This window comes from Bos taurus, chromosome 11 (genome assembly GCF_002263795.3).
Source record: "Bos taurus isolate L1 Dominette 01449 registration number 42190680 breed Hereford chromosome 11, ARS-UCD2.0, whole genome shotgun sequence".
In the NCBI taxonomy this organism is placed as follows: domain Eukaryota; kingdom Metazoa; phylum Chordata; class Mammalia; order Artiodactyla; family Bovidae; genus Bos; species Bos taurus.
The window spans coordinates 104,743,924-104,759,492 of record NC_037338.1 but is presented as its reverse complement, the minus strand read 5'-3'; the positions used below and the strand labels follow the sequence as shown (position 1 = coordinate 104,759,492).

The following is a 15,569-nucleotide window of genomic DNA, read 5'->3' as shown; positions in this document are numbered from 1 at the left end:
CCCTGCTATGGGACAGCCCTTCTGAGAGCTCCGTATGCAAAGGCTCGGTCCAGCGGGCATTCTTGAGTCAGGGGTGTGTCTCTGAGGCCACGTCTGAGGCAAGGCCCCTCCCTTGAAGAGCCTGCCCTCACGAGGCAGGAGCTGTGTCCACCCAGGGTGCCCCGACCCTCCCCAGACACTGCCCTTGGCTCCAGCCAGTGGCGTCTCCTGGTCGTCCAGGTGTCTGGCGAGCCCGAGCTGCCGACTCTTCAGTGGGTTCATGGTCTGTGGATTCAGGGCTCTGGTTTCTGATCAGCGATGAAGCCTCAGGGAGGAAAGGCTCTTTGCACCGAGCTTCCGGGTGCAGGCCCTGACGGTGCTTGTCTTGAGGGAAGGGGCTCCCACTTGCCCGTGTCCCTCGGGGTTGTGCAGAGAGCGTCTGTCACGCGCTCTGGGAGGGGCTAGCCCTCTGGGTGCAGCCTGGCCATGCCCTCAAAGGTCTCGAAGGGTCGTTGCTCCAAGAAGTGGTAACTCACAGTGTATCTATGGGTGGGAATGATCAGTGGGCTTCCCGATAAAGAATCGCCTGCAATGGCGAGACCTGGCATCGATCCCTGGGTGGGGAAGAGCCCTTGGAGGAGGGCATTACCCCACTCCAGTGTTCTTGCCTGGAGAATCCCATGGACAGAGGCGCCTGGCAGGCTACAGTCCATGGGGTCACGAAGCATTGGACACGACTGAGCGACTAAGCACAGCACCCACAGCATGGTCGGTGCCCCCAACCCCCCCGAAAAGTAACCATCATTGAAACTGCACAGGGTAAACCTCGTTATTCAGTAAAGCAGGTGGAACTGAGATCTGGAGAAAGAAAAACTGAGCCTCAGGAGAACAGGAAGGTGACCCAAGAGCCGGGAGACCTGACCGGGGAATCAGCCTCCAGGGTGACAGCAGGGAGCAGGGAGGACAACTTGAGCAGAAGACTGGAAGCTGAGACAAACTAAAGCCCCAAAGCAAACACGGATCTCGAGACTCGGTTCCAGGAGTTCATGGACGCGGCGGAGCCAGACGGCGCCTGGGGCCCCTCCACCGGGGTTCAGGTGCGCGTGGGCGGAGCCTGGCCAGGGGGCGTGGCTCCTGGCTGCGCTGGGCGACCCGGGCGGGATGGAGGGGCTGGGTGGGCGCCTCCGGGCGGCCTGACCTTCCTGTGAGGAGTCGCAGAGCGGGTTGGGGTGGGTGGGGGCTTCCTCTTTCCTCAGCTCTCTCTGCGCAGCGTTTCGGAGCCTCTGCTCGCAGATGCCCAGGAGGGTCAGAGAGGGGGTGGTGGGCGCAGCTGGGTTGGGGCCCTCCTGTGGTCTGCTCCCCGCCCCCCCTGCCCTCGCCCTCTGGCGCTGGGCTGGCTTGTGCTGTGGCCTCTTTGCCCCAACTCTGGCTTCCACGAGGCCTCCCCGGCTGCTCGAGGGCAATGGTGACCGAAGGCCATCAGGAGGGGCTGTCTCAGGACTGAGCCGTGAGGAGGTGGGGGTGCTAGGGCTCTGCACTAGTCAGGGTGGGGGCACTCTGGGGGTGCACCTTGCCCCCTCCAGGCTTGGGTGGCTGCAGTGACAGGCGGCCTCCGGGGCCTGGCGTCCACCCTTCCACACTCCTTCTCACCCGCCGGTTTATGCATGCTGATTCCGCCTGCTGTCTCTCCCTGGTCTGTCCCGGGCGGCTCAGGCGTGGTCTGACCTTGTTTCCTAAAGAGTGAGGTGCTGCTGGCCACGTGGTCCTCCACGCTGGCTGGGGCAGGGACTGGACACGGGAGACGTGGCCAGCCGCAGCTGTGCGTCCACGGGAGCCCGCGGTCGGCCAGCCGGCCCCCTTGGTGCCCTCCTGGCCAGTTTTCTCCCAGGCAGCCCAGCTCTGGGGCGGGAAGCGGGGTGGGTGGCTGTGGCAGAACCTCGAGCAGTGAAAGGAGCCTTGCTGTGCCTGCCTGAGCGTGGGGCAGGGGAAGGGGCCTGGGGCACAGCCCCGCTGAGCCCTGGCCAGGGCGGAGAGGGGATTCTAGTCCTTGCGTGGGGTTTGCACCTCCAGACACTGGCGTTCCCCGACCCTGGTTCTCTTCAGAGGAGCCTGGGCCACCTCTGGACGCCGGGCCACTCGGTGGAGAGCCAGACTCCCCATGAGAGGACTGCATTTTCCCTCCGCTGCCCTTGGCCCCTTGTCACAGGCTGACGCTCAGCCTCACTGGTGCGTTCCACTCTCCGGTCGTGGGCCCAGCGTGCCTGTGCTGAGAAGGATGGGCCACTGAGGCGTGACTGCTGCGGGGAGCAGGTAGGTTAGGGATGTCTGCCAGGCCGTGGGGCGTGCAGGGGGACACGCTCTGCTGATCTGCCTTCCCTGGTGCAAGGGAAGGTATCCGGGGTACCCGGCCGTGTGACAGCCCCCTCCCGAGTGCCTGCCTCCTGCTTCTCCCTCTCCAGGTTCCTCCAAGGCCAGCCGGACTCCGCCCTCAGACCGCCTCCCCCCTCCACGTGCCCGGCTCCCCTCTCACCCTGTTAGTGCTGGCGCTGTTGGGGGGAGCTTTCATCCCCTGGGGTCACGTGGGAGCCTGTGTTCCCAAGAGAGCCATCGCTACCCTGCGATATCCCAGGATATGGGCCTCTCCTCTCTGAGTCTCTTCTCCCTGGGTCGGGCACTGCTTTGGTAAACAGAGGGTGTTGTGGAAGTCTCAGGGCCTGGGCGGGCAGAACGTCCCACATGAACCGTCTGCAGAGAGGAGAGAACCTCGCCCTCATTTCGGGCACCTCCCTTTTCTGTGTGGCTGGCATTAGCTGAGTCCCAGTGAAGAGGAAACGTGATGCCCTCAGCTCACTGCCGCCACCCACCCCCCCCCCACCGGCAGATAGGTGCTGGATTTCCTGGCCGAGGGAGCCCTTGGCAGAGCTGCCCAATGGAGGCTGGGTTGGGGTGAAGCCTTGTGGCGCGATTCTCTGGTTGGAGGTCACTCGGGTTAGCACTCAGGGCGAGCCTGTGGGTCAGCGGCCCCTGGGCCCTTGTCCAGACTGGAGGGCACTTCGGGGGCGACAGGGGAGTAAGGCTGCAGTCTCTCGTGGTTTCAGATTTAAACTGTGAGATGCTGGAAGTTCCTGCAGATCTGCTCAGCTCTGGCCTGGGAGGGGTGGCCTCGACAGCACCCAGCACCCCCCCCCTTGCCCCACGATGCAGGCGCTATGACCCTAGAGCCAGAGCTGTAACAAAGTGCTGGACGGATGGCAGACCTCTCTGGGGCGGGGCTGCCAACCGGGTTTAATCCTCTGATTCTTCCCAGCAACCGCGGAGCAGAGAGGGCAACAGCCTGGCGACCAGACCAGGGCAAAGGAGGCGCCTCCCATGAGGGCCTCGAGGTGGCCGCCCTGCCCTGAGCGCTCCCGGGCCTTCCTGTGCCCAGGCACCCCTAATGGAGCCCCCCAGACTGGGAGCTTACACAACAGAGTTTTTTCTCTCCGGAGGGAGGTCAGAAATTGAGGTGTGGGCAGGACAGGGCTCCCTCTGGAGGCTCCAGGGGAGGGTCCCTCCCGCCTCTCCCAGCTTCTGGTGGCCCAGCTGCCCCCGGCTCGCCTCTGCCTCCGTCTTCATGTGGCTTCTCTCCTGCATGTGTCTGCTTTGGTTTTGCTTTTTGGTCGCTTCACCTGTCCGGCTCTTTTGTGACCCCAGGGACGGTAGCCCTCCAGGCTCCTCTGTCCGTGGGATTCTCCAGGCAGGAACACTGGTGTGGGGTGCCATTTCCTCCTCCAGGGGATCTTCCCGACCCAGGGATCAAACCCACTTTCCTCTCTCTGAAGACGACACTGCTCACTGGGTGAGGGGTCCACTCTGAGCCAGGGTGATTCTGTCTCGACGTCTTTACCTGATTCCAAATACGGTCACGTTCTGAGGGTCTGGGGTGAGGACGTGGCCGGCTCTGCTGTTCTGGGGCAGGGAGCACACTTTGGGCCCCTGCTTTGCTCTCTGCTTCCTCTTTCTCCTGTCCAGGCGTTGGCTGGTATCTGGGCTCCTGGTGGATTGGAGTGTAGGGTTTGGGCCTTGCTGAACGACTGGCTTGGGACTGTGGGCAAGGTGCATGTTGAGGTGTGGGTGCCCCCAGGAGGGCAGGGGGCTGGCTGGCGGGGCCAGCTGGATGGATGGGTGCAGGTTGGCCAGGCGGAGATGGGTCGGCAGGAGGTCGAGGGGGTGGACGTGGGGCTCGTGGGCTGGTGGGGCCCCTGTGGTCTGCAGCTGGTCGCTGCGCTCAGTTCTCACCCCCTGAGCCGCTTGGCTGACTTCTCACTTCCCTAGGTTGCCCCCGCCCCCTCCTCCCAGAAATAGCACTGGAGTGGGTGGGGGTGGGGCGGGTCGGCAGGTGGGCGGGCAGCTTGCTGACCGGACCCAGGAGCTTTGGTTTCATGTCTGACTAAGGGGCTCTCGTCCATGGTGGGTGGGGAAAGGCGTTCACTTCCCTGCTTGGGGCACCTGTGCCTGCACCTTTCCCACAGAGGTGGGCCTGACTGGCGTTTGAATGATGGACGAACAGGTGGATAGACAGACGGATGGGTGGATGGGTGGGTGGATAGGTGGATGGATAGACAGACGGATGGGTGGTTGGATGGACAGACAGATGGGTGGATGGATGGACAGACAGATGGGTGGATGGATGGGCAGACAGATGGGTGGATGGATGGACAGACAGATAGGTGGATGGGTGGACAGACGGATGGATGGATGGATGGAAAGACAGATGGGTGGATGGGTGGGTGGACAGACAGATGGATGGGTGGTTGGATGGACAGACAGATGGGTGGATGGGTGGGTGGACAGACAGATGGATGGGTGGTTGGATGGACAGACAGACAGACGGATGGATGGGTGGATGGATGGACAGATGGATGGTGGTTGGATGGACAGACAGATGGGTGGATGGGTGGACAGACGGATGGATGGATGGACATATAGATGGGTGGATGGGTGGGTGGACAGATGTATGGATGGGTGGTTGGATGGACAGACAGACAGATGGGTGGATGGGTGGATAGGTGGATGGATAGACAGATAGATGGATGGGTGGTTGGATGGACAGACAGATGGGTGGATGGGTGGACAGACGGATGGATGAATGGACAGATGGATGGATGGGTGGATGGGTGGACAGACGGATGGATGGAGGGATGGACAGACTGATGGATGGATGGATGGATGGACAGACAGATGGATGGATGGGTGGGTGGACAGACAGATGGATGGGTGGTTGGATGGACAGACAGATGGATGGATGGGTGGATGGATGGATGCACAGACAGACGGATGGGTGGGTGGACGGATGACTGAAGGTGGGTGACGGATGCCCAGGGCTTTCTGAGGTCCTCCTTGGCACCACCATTTCCGCTTGGTGGAGCCCGTCTGGACTGAGGCCGTGGGCTATGACAGTCCTGCATGGTGGCCTCCCCGCCTTGGGCCTCTACTGGAGGTAGAGCCTTTGGTCCCAAGAGAGAATCTCTTTGGAGGAACAGAGCCATTTGCTGCCCTGCAGATATAATAGTGAAACTCTGGAAACACCCGGACTGCCCCTGGGAGAGGGGTGGACAGTCATGGGACATGGAAGAGCGGCCAGCCTGGGGGATACTGCAAGCCCCCAGCACCTGAGCTGGCCACTCATGCTGTGAGCGAGCAGGTGTCAGGGCTCGGAGTTGCCAGTTATTCCCAGCAGGCTTTTTTTTTTAAAAGCAGAAGTCAAGGAGCTGGGCAGAAAAAGGCCCTGAGTGGTTAGTGGTACTTTAGGCTTGAGAGTTGGACATCCTATAGGATTTTGCTTTATTTCAATCCCCAAATTGACCAGAATGGTGCCCCCAGACATCTGTTAAAACTGCACAGGACCTGCTGGCAGCTGGCGAGGGGGCAGACCCCTCAGTACCAGTCTGGGCCTCAGTTTCCCCACCTGGCCAAGTCGGGATGGTTATTCCCGCCCGGGAGCACCTCAAGTGGCGAAGGTTTCAGAGAAGGGAAAGGCCAGGGGGACTGGCTGCAGCTTGAGCCCCAGTGGACTCCAGGCCCAGGGCACCTGGGCGGGGGAGCCGAGTGTCCTCCCACACATCCTGGGCAGGTGGCGCCCTGCAGGCTGTCAGCTTCTCTGCCTGCAAACAGCCCGGGCCTCCCTGGACAGGCTGTGTCCTCAGGCCCGGGTGCCGCCTCCCTCCCCCGCTTGGTTCCCACCCGGGTAGGGGCGGGGGTGAGTCTGCAGCTGCGAACATTCCTGACCCCTGTTCGGGGGAGAGAGCCCAGCTGCTGGCCTGGCAAACAATGGAGGCCCCCCCGCCCCCACTCCAGTGCCCTGGGCCTGGCGCTGGTGTGGCTGGAATTTCCAGAAAGTGCAGTCTCTGAGTTGACATCCGGGCTCTCTGGCTGTCAGAAGGTGTTGTCCTGAGTAGCTTGCCGCACCTGTTCCCGGGCTGTGTGTTCAGTCCGTTCACGGGATCCACTGCTCCAGGCTTCACCCAAAGTGGAGGAATCTTCATAAGGTGTCTTGAAAGTAACGTCTACTGCTTGGAAAAACAGAAACACCTTAGAAAAACACAGCTCCCTGGACCCCTGCCCCCCATAGGCCTGTGTCTCTGTTGCTTTGAGGCCCTCAGACCCGCTGTGTCCGTCCATCTGGATGCTTAGTCAGTCGTGTCTGACTCTGTGCAACTCCATGGACTGTAGCCCTCCAGGCTCCTCTGTCCATGGGATTCTCCAGGCCAGATTACTGGAGTGGGTTGCCGTTTCCTTCTGCAGGGGTTCTTCCCTACCCAGGGATCAAACCCAGGTCTTCTGCATTGCAGGCAGATTCTTTACCATCTGAGCCACCATCACTGAGGCTATTTTTGCTTTTCCTCCCAGGAGAGCCAGAGACCCTCCTATGAGGCCAGGAGTTTGGGGTGGAGGGCATGGCGTGGCGGGTGGGGGCCGGGAAATGCTGAGGGGCTGGTGGGTGGCCCAGGGGGAATCTCCTGGTCTTGGTGGGGGCCCCACCAAGGGGAGACCTTGGACATCATCCAGGTTCTGAAGTTTTCAAAGTAGGTTTTTGTTGTTCCAGCCGTGGTAAGATACACACAGCTGCGTCTGCCATCTTGGCCATCTTTTAGTACGCTCACACCGTCCACCCCGAAGCTCTCTTTATCTTCTGAAACCGAAACTCGACCCCTCATCAGCTTCCTGTTCCCTCCCCCACCTCCAGAACCACAGCCGCCACCGCGCCTTGTGACCCGGACGACTCTAGGGACCCCGTCCGTACACGCGGGACCCTACGGCGTTGGTCTTTGATGACTGGCTTGCTTCCCTGGGCGTGACGCCCTCCAGGTTCAGCCTGTGTCGTCAGACGTAATATCCCGTTGTAAGGATACACCGTGTGTTTATTGATTTGTCTTTGTTTTCTCTTTCTATGTATATATACATACCCCAGAGAGAGAGAGAGAGAGAGAGAGATGGGGACCATTTTTAAACTCTTTGCTGAATTTGTTACAGTACTGCTTTTGTTTTGGTTTTTGGCTCTGAGGCATATGGAATCTTACCTCCCCGACTGGGGATCGAACCCTCGGCTCCTGCCTTGGAAGCTGAAGTGTTAACCACGGGACCGCCAGGGAAGTCCCCGTCCATTTATCTGTGGATGGGTGGGTGGTCTCCATGACTTCTGGCTGCTGTGAACACCACGGCTGTGAACACGGGCATGCCGGCAGCTCTGAGAGACCCTCCTTTCAGCTCGTCTGCGTGTGCAGAGCAGAGTCCCTGTCTCGTGTGGTAACTTTATTTTCTCTTGTCTGCGGCCTGCTCTGCTGTCCCAGTGCCGGGAGCCTTCCCGCCAGCAGCACCCAAGGTCCAGGCTATCCGCGTCCTCACCAACACGTCATTTCCCGTTTGGTGATGGTTTTGCCCTAAGGGGTGTGAGCTGGTACCTCGTTCACACCAGTGCTGATGTGCTGTTTGAAGGGCGTCCCCTGTGCTGGGGAGGCCCGAGGCCTGGAGAGAAGGGGGCACCTGGCCCAGGTGTGGGGGGCTGGGGCCTTACCTGGGCTTCTCCATGGGGGGCAGAGCTCCCCGTCGGCCCCTGGCACCTGGGCTGTGTGTGACGCATGCTTCTTTGGGGGCATGAGGGGTGAACTTTGGAGCGAGTGAAGGGTTGTGTGGGGGCTCCTCACAGGCTGGAGAAGCAGGGCCTCGGCATCTCTCCCCGTGGGTCCCGGAGGCCGCCTCTCCCTTGCAGACGGAGCCTGGGAGGCATCCAGCCTCTGCACTCCGGGTCTGGCCGTTTCGCCTCCTGTGGGGTCTGCTGGGGCAGCTGGAAGGGGAGGTGCCTTCTTTCTCTGACAAGCGTTTATGGCTCACAGCCGGCAGTGTAATGAAAATAAAGTCCCATTCAAAACAGGAAAAATGTGTGTACATCTTATCCTCCACCTGCCTGGGCTTCAGACACATTTCTCTCGGTGCGTGTCCACCTGCAGACGTTGATGTGCCTGGCTTCGTTAATTGCCACACAGACACACCGCCCACCGGAAGCCCCTCCCACATAAGCGGCAGCCCCTCCCACATAAGCGCCCGCCCCATGGGCCCAGGGCAGCGCTGCCCGCAAGGCCGGTGTGGGGGGAGGAGAGCTGGGGGGCCGGGAAGCCCCCAGCTGGAGGGGGAACAGTCCCGGTCCCCTCAAAGCCTTCTCAGGGGCCAGGAAGCCCCCAGCTTCATGGGGAACAGTCCCCGTCCCCCCAAAGCCTTCTCAGGGTCTGGGAAGCCCCCAGCTGGGTGGAGATCAGTCCCCGTCCCCCCAAAGTCTTCCCAGGGGCCCGGAAGTCCCCATCTGGAGGAGGAACAGTCCCCGTCCCCCTGAAGCCTTCCCAGGGGCCCGGAAGCCCCCAGCTGGAGGGGGAACAGTCCCCGTCCCCCCCAAGCCTTCCCAGGGGCCCGGAAGCCCCCAGCTGGAGGGGGAACAGTCCCCGTCCCCCTGAAGCCTTCCCAGGAATTGTGTGTGTATTGCTCAGGTGTTGCTGAGCACCCACTATGGGCTGCTCCTGCCCTGGACATTTGGGGCCCTTTCCAGCCTCTTGGGGAGGAATGCTTCTGGGAACTTCCTGTAGCGTCTGTGGACAGCAGGGCAGCAGGAGGGCGGTGCCTGGACGCTGCTCCCCCGGGCCGTGCCGGCCGGCCTGCACTGACCCCCCAGCCCCGCACGGCGGCAGAACTAACTCAGCGGGCTCACCCGTGTGGGTGGGCACAGGCCCCCAGCAGGTGGCCTGTGAACAGACAGACTGACATGCTGCTTCCCGGAGCCAGGGGACGATAGCTGGGCGTGACGTTTATCTCCTCTTCTCACCGTGGCGTGCGCTGACCGCGAGCGAGGGCCCCGAGCTTGTGGGGTGCTGTCCCGAGGGCGGCCCCCGCGGTGTTTGTGGCCCTTCTGAGGAGGGTGTGTGGCCCTGGTGCTCGTGGGGTGCCTTCCAAGCGCTGCACATGATGTCCTGGTTTTCCACACGTGGAGGCCACTTACCCCTCAGGTAGTGGGTGGGGTTTGAGGGGGTCTCCGCTGCCTCCGGCTGCTGCCTCCAACCCCTGGGTGAGCAGGCAGGTGGCTCTCACAGAGCGGGCTTCTTCGCTGGGCGTGGGGGACCACAGACCTGTTTTGGGGTGCTCGAGCTGGCCACCTTCCCAAAGAGACTTGGAGGCAGCCATTGGACAGTCACGTCTGGAGGCCCGAGACGTGATCAGCCTAGAGCTGGGGTCGTACGGGGTGGGGGGAGTTCCTATGCACGGTGTGGTGGGGGTGGGGTTAGAGGTTTGAACCCAGATCTCTCTGCCTGAAAGCGGGCTGGGTCTGCCAGGTCCAGAGTCCAGGGACTCTCAGCCGGGTGGGGCCGTCCGGGACCGGTGAGGAGCGTGAATGTTCAGGACCTGGGAAGACAGATGGGAGAAAGCGGAGCTTTTGCCTCTGTTTCCCATCGAAGCCTGCTTCACTCGTCCGTCCGTCCGTCTGTCCATCCCACAGAGCTCAGCTGAAGGCCTGCGGGAGTGGCGCCACCCGTGGTGTTGAGGTCACAGGGGCGTAAGGGCGCCTGCCACCCCTGTGCCTCGGTAGCAGCAGTTCCTTCTCTCCTGGTTCTGGAGGCCAGACGTCTAAAGTCACGAGTGGTGGGGCCTTGCTGCCGGCCCCGCCCCCGGCAAACCCCTTGCTCCAGAGGCTCTTGAGCTCCCGGAGGCCCAGGTGTCACCGGTTGTGGCCGCCTCAGTCCTGACTCTGCTCCATCCTGCCTTGGTCTCTCTCAGCTCCCTGGATCGCTCCTCTCTCTGCCTCTTACAAGCACACAAGTCGTTGGATGTAGGGCCCCCCTGGTCCAGGATGGTCTCAGGAGCCTTACTTACATCTATGAAGACCCTTTTTCAAATAAGGTCACTTCTCAGGCTCTGGGGATCAGGGCATGGGCATGTTTTCTGGAGACCACCTTTCAAGTGTTACTCGCTCAGTCGTGCCCGACTCTTTGCAACCCCATGGACTGCAGCCCACCAGGCTCCTCTGTCTATGGGATTTCAAGTGCTGCACTTGGCAAACAGATTCCTCAAGCTTCAGCCTCCTTCTCTGTAAGAAGAGAAGTTAGTTAGTATCCGCAGAGCTGACCTGCCTCTGGAGTCCTGCTCGGGAAGAGGAGCTTGGAGGCGCACGGGGAGGGGTGCTCTGATGCTGACCCTGAGACCACTTTCAGGAAGGAAGACGAGACGGAGGAGTTGAAGTGGCAGAGACAAGGGACGATTTCGCAGAGCTGGTGGGCCAGCGCTGAGGGTCTGGCGTGGGGCCGCAGGAGGGAGAGGAGGGGCGTCGGGTGCTGGGCTGGGGGGCACCGCCTCAGACAGCCGTCCAGCTAATCTCTCTGAGCCACACCCGCCTGTGCGGTGGGAGGGTGGGATTGAGCCTTTGGGTGTGCAGAAGCCGGCTCAGCGAAGAAGATGGTCGTGGAGGAACACGAGAAAAGCAATTTCCTGCCGGCTTTGTAGAAAAACCTTTGGTTTGACCCTGACCTTGAAGTCTTGATAAGGCGGACTAATTTTTATCCCTCCGGCTCAAACAGGCCATTAGCTGGAGAGGCGGATCTTTTGAGGACTGCTGGGAACAATTTCCAGCCAGGTATCAGGCGGAAATCATAGATGGCTTCCTTGGGCAGCTGTGGGCTCAGAGGAGTTCCTGCTGCTCTCTGGTCTGTGATCCCTGAGCTCAGGGCAGGGCGGGAGTGCAGTGGGTGTCTATTAAGAGTCCGCTGACCGTGGGCAGAGTTAAGGATGAGCTCCCCCACTACCCCGCTTTGCTCTGTTCAGCCTTCTGAACCATCGCTTTCCCAGGGCTGTTTTTCTTGGTGAGTCTCCCCTCCTGTGTTGATGGGGAAGAACTCTGGGATCAGAATGAGGTGGGGGGGGGTCACTTCGCAGCTGCCACCAGCTTGGCACAGCCCCTCCTGCTGGAGCCTGACCTCCAGCCTTTCAGAACCTGCTTCCCATGGCTCAGCCGAGCACCTCTGCATTCTCACTGGGAAACCCCCTCCCCATTTCACGATGCCGACTGTCTAGGGTGTGGCGAGCGGGTGGCCCCACACCCCTGTGGCCCACAGTGGAAGGCTGACTGCGTGGAGTGAGTGAGCAGCTGAGCACAGAAGGGCCCAGAGCCCCAGAGGGACCTGCGTGCCCAGCTCTGCCTTCTGGGCCGTAGCAGCAGGGAGTGGCTGAGTGAGAGGCTGAGGCCCACGCCCAGTGCTCCCGGAAGTGGCCAGAGGGCCCTGGAAACCAGTCAGGGCATCCCTGTGGGACAAGGGGCTGGAGTCTGGGGTTTAGGAAGCTTGCTGAGGCCGGACTTGAGGTCTGCCTTAGAGAGACCCCCTCTTTCAGCACCAAGGAGGCCAGGTTTGGAATCACGTCTCGGTGGTCGTGGTGGGAAGACGGCGTCCCGGGGGGAGAGGAGGCGCAGGTGCACTGGGGAGGCCTTCCTCCCAGAGAGCAGGGGTCAGGCGGAGAGGCACTGCCCACGGAGATCAGTGCAGCTCGGCCCCTGACGGCTTGGGAAGCCAGGGATGTGGGACTGGACAGCCTGGTTCCAATCCCGGATCCTTTGAGCCTGGTTCCCCATCTGTCGGGTGGGTGACGTGGTCCCTCCCTGCTCGAGGTGGTGTTGGGCATAGCAAGCTATGGACTCGACTCAGCTGGAACCCAGAGGCCCGAGGACGGTACTGGAGGCTGCAGGGGTCAGTGCTCACAGCCAACCCCACGTTCCACCTGCCTGTGTGTTTTGGGAGAGATGCTTCTGGAAGGCAGGGTTGCCACCCACGCAGCTGGAGCCGTCTGTGGGGGCCCCGGGCTTCCCTGGTGGCTCAGACCATAAAGAATCCGCCTGCAGTGCAGGAGACCTGCGTTTGATCCCTGGGTCGGGAAGAGCCCTTGGAGGAGGGCATGGCGACCCACTCCAGTATTCTTGCCTGGAGAATTCCATGGACAGAGGAGCCTCGAGGGCTACCGTCCATGGGGTTGGAAAGAGTCGGACACAACTGAGTGACTAACACTTTCACTTTTTGCTTTTTCAGACCCTCTAAAGCCATCGCGGAGTCCTAGCTGCCTGGGGGAAAGCTGGGCCTTTTCCGAGCTGTCAGTCAATGGCCGGCAAACATCCATCCATCCATCCAACCATCCATCCATCTACCCATCCACCCACCCACCCACCAGATCTGAACCCCAGCCTGGGGTCCTTGCCCAGGGTGTTTGGGACCGAGGGTGAGGGGAGGGTCTCAGCCCCTGCCCCCACAGAGCATCTGGCTGGCTTGTCACCTGCAGGCCCCCTGGTGATTTACCCCAAGGGCCCCAAATTTGAAAGAGTCATGCCAGCGAGCCGCACCTATTGAATAGTAATGAAGTAATTTAAAATGGTTTTTTGGAGTGAGCGTGGCATAAATAAAACAGGAAATTAATTCATTTTCCCATATTTTATTGATCAAAGACCTCGTCGTCAGCAGCCCGTCGGGGGGTCTGGTGGGCAGGCCCAGCGGCCTGGCCCCGGCGGGCAGTGAGGCTCCGGTGGCTGAAAGCGACCGGTCGTCGTGAAGCGCAGCTCCAGGGCCACTTGTTGAGTAGGTCACAGGACTCAGGGCCGTGTGGCGGCCAGGAGCGTGAGCTTCAGATGTGGAGGCCCCGCCGCACAGAAAGGTGCGGCCCAGCATGCAGAGCGTGTGTTCTCGCGAGAGCCGGGGAGCTGGCGCGCCGGGTCCGTCTCCGGCTCTGGTGTCCAGCGGGCAGCGAGGAGGGGTGGCTTTCACCTCCCCGTCGTCCCGGTGGTTTGGCTGTGAGCACGCAGCCTCAGTGGCATCGTCGCCTGGAGGCCTTGGCCGGCCTGCCGTCTGCTTCCCCCAGGCAGGCGTCGACTCGGAGTGAGGCTGCTAACGAGAGCCGGCGGGGGTGCCGGTGAAGGCCAGGGCCGCCCGGGATGTGGCCACTCGGCAGCTCTGTATGGCTGACCAGGAGGGATTGTTCCCTGTGTGCAGATCACTGGCCCTGGAGGGGCCGTGGGGGCCCGGCTCCCTCCTCGCAGGGCGTGGGGGCCCAGCGACGCTCCCGGCTCAGGGACTTCGGGGCCTCCAGGGGCAGGTGGCCCTCCCAAGTCATGGTTTCTGTGAGTGGATCCTGCCTGTCAAGCCCAAAGGCTGGGCTCCTACCCTCTGAGTCTCCCCATCATCCCCGCCAGACTTAATTTTCCTGCAAGTATTATTTTCAGGATGGGGGGGACACATGGATACCTGTGGCTGATTCATGTTGGTGTGTGGCAAACACCATCAGAATATTGTAAAGTAATTATCTTCCAATTAAAATAAATAAATAGAAAGAAAAAACTTGTCTCCCTGCTCAGAAACCTATAAACTGTGAAGGTTGCTTACAGGTCCAGCAGTCTGGCCTTGAGGTTAACGTGGCCCCGACCTGTTCCCGGCTCTGTCCCGTCCTCGCGAGTGACCTTGAGCAAATAGGCAGCCTCTTGGGACCTCCGTCTCTTCACCGGTAAATTAGGACTCACTCTAATGACTGTGAGGCTGTGAGCAGCCTATCCCTGAGCCCGGAGCTGGCACCATGGAAACCCTTGCTACATGGGAGCTTTGGTGAGTCTCAGGAGCCAATGTGAGGTGCCCGGGGCCCCCGGACCCTAGACTGTAGCAGTCGATTTAACAAGCGCACGCGGTTGGGGGCAGGGGATGCCAGGTCTGCTCGGAGCAGTGAGTCGCGTCCCAGTGCCCGGGGCGAGGCGCCTCCCTCACGGCCCAGCATGGCTCCCCGGGGGCTCCCAGGGCAGGGCAGCCAGCCAGGCCGGGCACTTTGGCCCTGGGCTCGGCCTTGGGCAGGGCCTGAAGTCATCATGCCTTTTATACCCTGTGGAGCAGGAGCTTGGACGCCCACCTGTGGTCTGAGCCTCACTTTGTCCATCTGGGCAATGAGGGCTTGCGTCATGGGCAGTCAAGGACTTTGTCTTTAGAGTGGGGCCGCGGTTACCCACCTCCCGAGCCCTGTGGGCGGTTCCCGTGCCCCCTGCTGCCCCGCGCCTCGGGTCCTCCTTTGCACCTGCCCCTTGGTGCTGAGGTGTGAGTGCCGTGCGCGTGTGAGTGCGCTGCGGGGTGGACCTGCGGTCTGGGGCTGCCGTTCCGGCCCTGCCTGGGGGACAGCAAGCCCCCCAGGGGAGGACTTGGGTGACCAGAGGGGCCCCAGCGGCCTGAGGGCTGTCCACCTGCGGGGCAGGGCCTCCGCGTCTCCTTCTTGGAGTGGGGCTGTTCCTGGTCGGTGTGTGGGCCCCAGTGGAAGCGCTCGAGCCGGGCCAGGAAGCCTCCCTGTCCCCTCCCAAGGGTGCGCGGCGGCCTGCGGGCTCAGACGCGGCCCCTGGCCCTCTCGCCCAGTACCTCCGCACTGGGGCCTCAGGACGGCTAACTGACAGCTGACAGTGAGCAGCAGGCCTGGGCTGCCCCGGCCGGCTGCGCCTGGGGCAGTGGGCGCCTGGCCGTGGAGCCGGTGAGCTCACGCTAATCTGATTTCAGCCCGATTAGCTGCAAGGAGGCCAACCAGGGCCCGGACTTAGAGGGCGAGGCGTCCAGGACACAGGCGGCCGGTCTCTCGGCGGGCTGGCCCGGCTCAGCAAGGGACGGCTGGGGCCCTCCCTGGGGCTGGGGGCGCCCACACGCCCCAGGGTGCCCCACACGGATACAGCGGTGCAGCTCCCTTCTGGGCCACCTGTCACGGGGCCAGTTTTCCGGGGACGGAGCCTTGTGTGGCCGCTCTCTGTCAATTCCCCGCAGGCGGAGGACAGAGAATGCCGCTTGTGCCTGAAGCCCCGGGGGCCGCCCGGCCATCAGGCCTCGGGCCACAGGACGAGGAGGGGCAGCTCCCGGCTGCAGCCTGGCTCCTGGCCCCCAGCCCTCGCCCTCGGCTGTCTCTCTCCCAGAACTGGAAGCCGTTCCTGCCGGGGGGACAGACCAGAGGCCCTGCCTGGCCAGGGTCCAGCCACATGCCCTCTGGGGACCCGGGGTGGCAGAGTAGGGCAGCCCCTGGGCCTTCGT

At 62.0% G+C, this 15,569-nt stretch overlaps 1 protein-coding gene and 1 long non-coding RNA gene across 9 annotated transcripts in view; both read left to right on the top strand.

Annotated features, from left to right (window-relative positions):
• VAV2 (vav guanine nucleotide exchange factor 2) overlaps window positions 1-15,569 on the top strand; it is a 188,285-nt gene that overhangs the window by 18,545 nt on the left and 154,171 nt on the right. The gene's annotated exons all lie outside the window — the stretch shown is intronic.
• On the top strand, window positions 9,743-12,954 carry LOC112448859 (uncharacterized). The gene is made up of 2 exons (XR_003037325.2): window positions 9,743-11,354; window positions 12,570-12,954. It is a non-coding gene; the product is annotated as an uncharacterized lncRNA (long non-coding RNA).